A 7399-nucleotide genomic window follows, 5' to 3' on the forward strand; every position below is an offset into this window, starting at 1 on the left:
CCTCTGCAAGGGTAGCAAGGTCTGTTCCCTGCTGAGTCATCTCTGCAGCCCCAGGGGTTAGGAGGGGGGGAGGTAAAATTGATACACAACTCACTAGCGAAAAGTGTATGATTCACAGAGTTATGCTGCAGATAGCCATCACAGAGTATTTCGGTTAAGGGATATAGCTTAAGGCAGATCCCCTGCCTGTCATGTGTCATGGGTTCAATCTCCAGCCCTGAAAGACAATCAAACAAGAGTTTAAAAAAAAAGAGTTTTGTAATCTGTGATGTTCTGACTGGCACTTTTTATGTAGCCTGAGTTTCAAAAGTTCATCATGTGTCGTAAAACGCATTGGTACTTCATTCATCATTTTAATAGTTCAGTAGTAGTAGTAGTAGAAGTTGTGTGAATCTATCATATTTTATGTACTCATTCATTCACCAACTGGTGGACATTTGGGTCGCTTGTGTCACTGTTAGGGGCAGCAGTACAAAAGTCCACTCTACAGCCTCAGCAGCCCAGAGTTCTTCATAGACCCCCACCCAGTGAAGCTGGATCCTTGGCTTCACAATAGAACATCATTTCAGGACAAGAGAAATCAAAACAAGAATTAGAGTTCACTAAAGTGCTTTGTTAGTTGTTGAGGTTTTGGTGTTTGTTTGTTTGTTTGTTTTGGGGCCAGGGTCTCCTATGTAGCCCTGGCTGGACTATAACTCACCATGTAAACCAGGCTTGCCTTGAACTCACAGAGATCCATTTCCTCTGCCACCAGCATGCTGGGATTAAAGGTATATGCTACTATAACTGGCTAAAATAATTTCTAAAAACACAGATTTAAATGCAGTTGTTGACAGAAAGGCATTCTTGGGAAGAGTTATGCACACCCAAAAGAATGGGCAAAGGCTTCTCTAAAGAGGTCACACTAAGTATCTTAGCATGTATGTAGGATTTTGGAAGTGTTTGGAATGATGTTGGTTAACAGGTTTCTAAAGAATCTCCCTTTGATCTCTTTCCCCTATTTTTTTCTTTTCTTTATTCTCTCTCTCTCTCCCTCCCTCCCTCCCTCTCCCCTTTCTTTCTTTCTTCCTTCCTTCCTTCCTTTCTTTCTTTTTCTTTTTCAAGTCAGGGTTTCTTTATGTATCCATGGCTGTCCTGAAACTCTTTCTGTAGACCAGACTGGCTTTTAGCTCAGAGATCTGCCTGCTTCTGCTCAAGGCATGCACCACCATACCTAGGTCCCTTTCCCCCTTTCCAGTAAGATTAAAGAGTAACTACAAAGGAGCCTTGAATTCCAATCTGCTAAGACAAAATCATGGCTGCTCAAAGGAGTTATGACATACCTTTTCTTACAAACGACGTTTCTTGTGCAATTCCTAGAAAATTCAATGTTTGTTACTGGGAAAAGAGAAAGGCCATATGCAAATGGCCTTAAGCAGGATTCACTACTATTTTAAAACTCTCATTTGAAAATATCCCTATATAAGAGAAACACTGTTTCATGCTGAATATAGCAGCACCAGCCTTTAATCCCAGCACTCTGAAGGCAGAGGCAGGTTGATACGTGTGGGCTCAAGGCCAGCCTGGTCTGCATATTTGAAGTTCCAAGCCAGCCAAGGCTACATGGAGAAACCCTGTCTCCAAAAAAAAAAAAAAAAAAAAAAAAAAAACAGAAAAAAAAAATCTCTATTTTGGCAACCTTCACAGAAAATGTTTTTTGAGCTGGATGTGTGTGTGTATGTGTGCGTGTGTGTTTTTATGTGCGTGTTTTGCCTAAATGTATGTGCACCATGAACAAATCAGAGGAAGACCTTGGGTTTCCTGGAACTGGAGTTATAGATCATTTGACACACTGTGCAAATGCTGGGAACCAAATCTGGGTCCTTCGCAAGAGCAACAAACACTAGCTGATGAACTGTCTCTCCAGCACATCGATCTGGAATTCTTGACTCTGCTGCAAGTGGATGCCAACCTGAGGGTCCCTTTCTCTTCCCATACCTGAGAGTCTCCTCTTTTTCTGTGTAGTGCTGCTGCTATAGCATTTATGTACCGGGTCCATGCTGTCATGTCCCACGTCTTTTAAGTACATGACTAAGGCTGGAATTTCTGGGTCACATCTTAAGTCTATTTTTAGTTTTCCAGAGAAATAGTCAGTACATTTTTATCATTCCCCTCCCCCCATCTTTGGCAGTATTTTTGTCAATGTTGTTGCTTCATTTTGTTTTTTTGAGACAAGGTTTCTTTGTATAACAACCTTAGCTGTCCTGGAACTTGATTTGTAGGCTGGTCTCAAACTCACAGAGATCTGTCTGCCTCTGCCTCCTGAGTGCTGGGATTAAAAGTATGTGCCACCACACCAAGCAAGTGTTCTTCCTTCCTTCCTTCCTTCCTTCCTTCCTTCCTTTCTTTCTTCCTTTCTTTCTTTCTAAGAAGGGCCTCATTATTGCTCAGGTTAGCCTGGAAATCACAGTAATTCCTTTGTGCCAGCCTCCTGAGCCCTGGTTGTCAGCTCTGATTCTTGATGCCAGACTTCACTGTAGATTTTTGATGTTGTTTTATAAATATATTTTAAAGATGTTTTTCATGTTATATATAAGTGTGTTTGCCTCTGTCTGTGTAGATACACTATAGACGTGCCTTGTGACCACAGATGTTAGAAGAAGGCATTGTTTTCTCTGGAACCAGAGTTACTAAATGTTCTTAGCTATTATGTGGGTGCTGTGGAGAAAACCCAGGTCCTCTGGAAGAGCAACCTAGTGCTCTTAACCACTGAGCCATCTCTCCAGCCCAAGTGTTTACATCTTGATCAGCAAGGAAGAGACAGAACTGGAACACTGGGAATAGTGTAAGTCTTTAAAAACCTCAAAGCTCACTTCCAGTGACACACCTACTTCATCAAGGGCACACCTCCTAATCCTTCCCAAAAAGTTCCACTAACTAGAAACCAAGTATTCAAACATAGCGTATGTAGGAACATTCTCATTTATACCACCACAAGCTCTTAACTGCTCGGTCATCTCTTAAGCCCCTTTTATTATTTATTGTTAATTTTTATTGTGCATTTATATTTGCATGATGCATGTGTGGGTGTGTCACACACAGGACAACATTGTGGAATCAAATCTGTCCTTCCACCATGGGTTCTAAGGACCAAATTCAGGTTCCAGGCTTGCATGACCAACACCCTTTCCAGCTGAGCCATCTTACAGGCTTATTATTTTAAATGTAAAGCCACAGCCTTAAGAATAAAAATTTTTATATCTCAGTCCACTTCCATCAGTCACCTCAAAAAATTCTCTTTCAGAGACTTCACCTCACTCAGGCAAAGCTGGATCCTTAACAACTTTACCACAAAAAAATAATTTCAGGACAAGCTAATATGAAGCAACTGCTTTAACAAAACAGAGTTGTTAAAGAAGGTTTATTTTTGTTTTTTAAGATTTATCTATTCATATGAGTACACTGTCACTGTCAGACACACCAGAAGAGGGCATCAGATCTCATTGCAGATGGTTGTGAGCCACCATGTGGTTGCTGGGTTTTGAACTCAGGACTTCCGGAAGAGCAGTCAGTGTTCTTAACCACTGAACCATCTCTCCAGCCTCCAGTCAGTGCTCTTAACTGCTGAGCCATCTCTCTAGCCCTGTTAAAGGAGATTTTAAGCATAGATTTAAACATTTATGAAGCTGATTGCTTAAATGCATATCCGTGGTTGGGTTCCTACTGCAAGAAGTCACATCTTGGGCTTGCACAGCTAAACAAATGTGCTGGCATCAGACTACACTTCCACTCCTAAGTACATTTTACATCAATGGATGTATGCTAAGTATGTTATTATGGGGGGCAGGGAGGACACATACAAATCAACCCCTGCCAGGGGTAAGGCAGGTATCATAGGAGCACATTTCTAGGGCCCATCCCCCCCCCCAGTTTAGGGTCTAGCTCCACTGAGAGGAAGTGGTGTTTAAATGGAGAAAATAGAGCAGGAAGCTGTGGTAGAGTCTGGCCTGGCATACCCACGCTCAAGAACTATAAAACCAACAAAGAAACAAAGACACAAGTAGAAATTGCCTAGAACTAAGATCAATGTGTATGTGGTGCTGATGGCAATGCTGCCGTGTGTGTGTGTGTGTGTGTGTGTGTGTGTGTGTGTGTGTGTGTGTGTATGTGTGTGTGTGTGTGCTTGTGTGTGTGCATGTACGTGTGCATGTGTGTTCCCATGTGTGTGTTCCTGTGTGTGTTGCTTCTGGCAGGTGAGACTGCTTGTACTACAGAGAAGACAGAACACATTGAAGGGAGTGAAGGCTATTCAGTGTTTAGGGCCATGCCCAGCTAGCATTTGCTGAATTTTGTCTTACAATCGACTCATCTGAAAGATGAGCAACCATGGGGCACACAGCTGTGATGCCGGCACTGTGGAGAGAGAGGCAGGAGCATTGCTATAATTAGTCTCCATAGCAAGTGGCTGCCGTCCTGGATGGTACCGGCCTGGAGTGTAGCATGGTGAACATGGAGTGGCTGGGGCAGGCCTCTGGGCTGCATGAGGTTGTTGTGTTTTATTCTTAGTGCTATGAAGAAGTGGCTTGGAGCAGAGGAGTGGGGTGACATTTATTCATGTATTCATTTTATTCCGTTTTTCCTTGATTACTGATACCGGGGGTCAAACACAGGGCCTTTACACATGCCACTCAACCCACCATTAAAGCTAAATGCTGACCCCTGGTTTATATTTCTAGCAGACCACCTTAGTTGGTATAAGAATGGTGTGTGACAGGCTGGAGAGACTGGCTCAGTGGTTAAAAGCACTGACTGCTCTTCCAGAAGTCCAGAGTTCAAATCCCAGCAATCACATGGTGGCTCACAACCATCTGTAATGTGGTCTGATGCACTCTTCTGGTGTGTCTGAAGACAGTTACAGTGTACTTATATATAATAAATAAACCTTTAAAAAAATGGTGTGTGACATATGGGTGTAGCAGGTGAGAAGCAGGTCGATGGATTTGCTGGAACATTCTCAGGGGAGAGACATTAGTGCTTTGGACCAGACAGAATTTTGGATATGGAGCAAGGACAGAGGTCTTCCAGCGACAGAGGGAGAGCTGTTCCTTGTTCTCTCCACAGCTGTACAAATTCAGCCGGTCCTGTTGGCCACCCGATCTCCACCTGCTGGCCGCTTCTGGAAGTGCCCTTAGAAATGGATGCTGGAGCCTTGGGGGATCCCTGGGGTCAGGACGCCGAGTGAATCTTCCCTAGATGGAAATAGTGCTGGATAGGTTAGGCTGCATTCTCTGGGGCAAAGGTTAGACTGGACCTCTTCTCTTCCTGGGGCTATCACACTCTTCTCTCTCTTGATTAAGAGTCAGACAGTGATGAACCACATGGCCGGGGAAAGGCACACGGTGTTAAGAATCAAGAGGGAGTGGGCGTCAGTGCTGTAAGGCATGAATCCCACGCCCGTACCAGCTTCCACCCAGATCAAGATCCCAGCACCCTAGGACTGCCTCTGACTGCCCCACGGGCTTCTCGGGCTGCGAGTTTGGGTGGAAGTGCACCGAAGGAGAGCAGGGCGTGTCTCCCGAAAGCAGGGTGTGGCCAGTGGTCCTGATGATCAGCCCGGTGGCCAGTGACTGGTCCTTCACCGGTTGGCTTTAAGCCCGCACTGTCCACTGTGTGGGACGAACAGGTGGAGGGGTGGACGACACAGAGAAAGCTCGGAGCCGCCGGCTGCGGAGGTTCCCGCAGCCCCATTGCTGTCAGCGTTGAGCCGCACCCCTCTGGGCCGCACTTCCTCTCTCAGTCCCCGCTGCCGGAGAGCCCCGCTAGGCTCAGTGAGTCTGGGTGTCTGCCGCAGCTAAACCTTGGCTTCAGCCTGCGCGGTAAGTCAGGCAATTTCTGGATTCCTAGGGGGTTGCGTCTGGCAGTCCGACAGTGAATGATTGGGTTGCTCTCCCGGCATCTCTATCCTGGAATAAGGGTCTGTGTGGACTCTGGCTCCCTGAACCTCCAGGCCTTTTCCTCCGCTGCCAGAATGGGGATCCCAGGAGATAAGGTAGCCAGACTCCGGGAAGACAGTTGTTGCTGCTGGGGGTTGGGAATGATGTCAGAGGCAGCATCACCCAGGATTTGCTTGAGGATAGAAGCTAGACTGCGCCAAAGTGGGGATGCCCATGTCCTACTAATGTGGGCAGAAAGGTGAAGGCTCAGAATTAACAGTGGAGGTAGCCAGTTGGGCCCCTTATTGTGTAAAATGCCCCACCCAGTTCTCTGAGTGTACTGGGATCTTATAACAAATTGAGACCGGGCCCAAGCCACGCTACCACTTCCTCTCTCAGTCCTGTTCTTTTCTGTCCTTTCCTCCTGCCAACATGCCCCCTAACCCCTTCTTCTACACCCTACTGTCTCATGACCCGGCTCTGATTCTTTCCTTCCGTTTCTGAACTCAGGGGAAGACAGAGGCTCTCCCCGGCTTTAACTAGGTCCCAGTCCTGGCCACGTGATGGAGGCTGTGGTTGCAGTTTCTGATGAGGGTGAGGTTAGCTGTCAGCTAACCCCAGACCCAGTATGGAGTCTGAGATGGGAAGGCAGATAGCTCTTGCCACCTTTAAAGCCAGTGGTGGCGTCTTATGACTTCAGATATGAGGCAGACTGGAAACATAATTGGGCTCCGAGAACTGAAGAAGTCTGTCATGACATAAAGCAAGGTGGAAGCTCACTTCTCTTTTCCAAGCCGGGTTGTTCTGGCAGCAAAAGGAAGGATCTGACAGACCAGAGGTTCCCTAGGTTTCTCCCTCTCTACAGTAAGGGTTTCGTGGCCTGGCCTGGCCCAACAATTGAAGTTTTATCTGCCTGAGCCATGGGGCACTGGGCTTGATATCAGGTAGAGAAAGGGTGGGGTTGTGAACACAAACATTCTTACCCCTAAATAGGGTTTGAGTCTTCTTAAACATCAGAAATTCCCAAGGGGGAAGCTAAAGACAGTCCTGACTTCCTGTGAGATAATATCAAAGTGAAAAACCCTGTCAGGTCCCTGCTCCCTAGCACATCCTCATGACGACCACCCTTCTCCCTCACTGATTTTCCCTCTTGGACAGCTTACTGCTTCCTCCTCTCCTACACCCTGCCCATTTTTGTTTGTTCACTTGTTTTTTTTTTGTTTTGTTTTATTTTGTTTTGTTTTTTTTTTTTGTTTGTTTGGATGTTTTGTTTTGTTTTGTCTTGAGAAAGGGTCTCATAATGCAGCCTCGGTCCTGGAACTCACTATGTAGACGTGGCTGGCCTCTGCCCCCTGATTGCTGGGTTTAAAGGCGTGTACCACCAGGCCACCAGGCATGGGTCTCTTATTTTTTGTAGTTATGGTTCTGGATGTGTGCAGATGCTAGAAGTAGCTGTGGACCGTTTTCATCATTCTCCGGTTTGTTTT

Source organism: Micromys minutus (genome assembly GCF_963924665.1).
Source record: "Micromys minutus genome assembly, chromosome: 10".
Classification (NCBI taxonomy): Eukaryota; Metazoa; Chordata; class Mammalia; order Rodentia; family Muridae; genus Micromys; species Micromys minutus.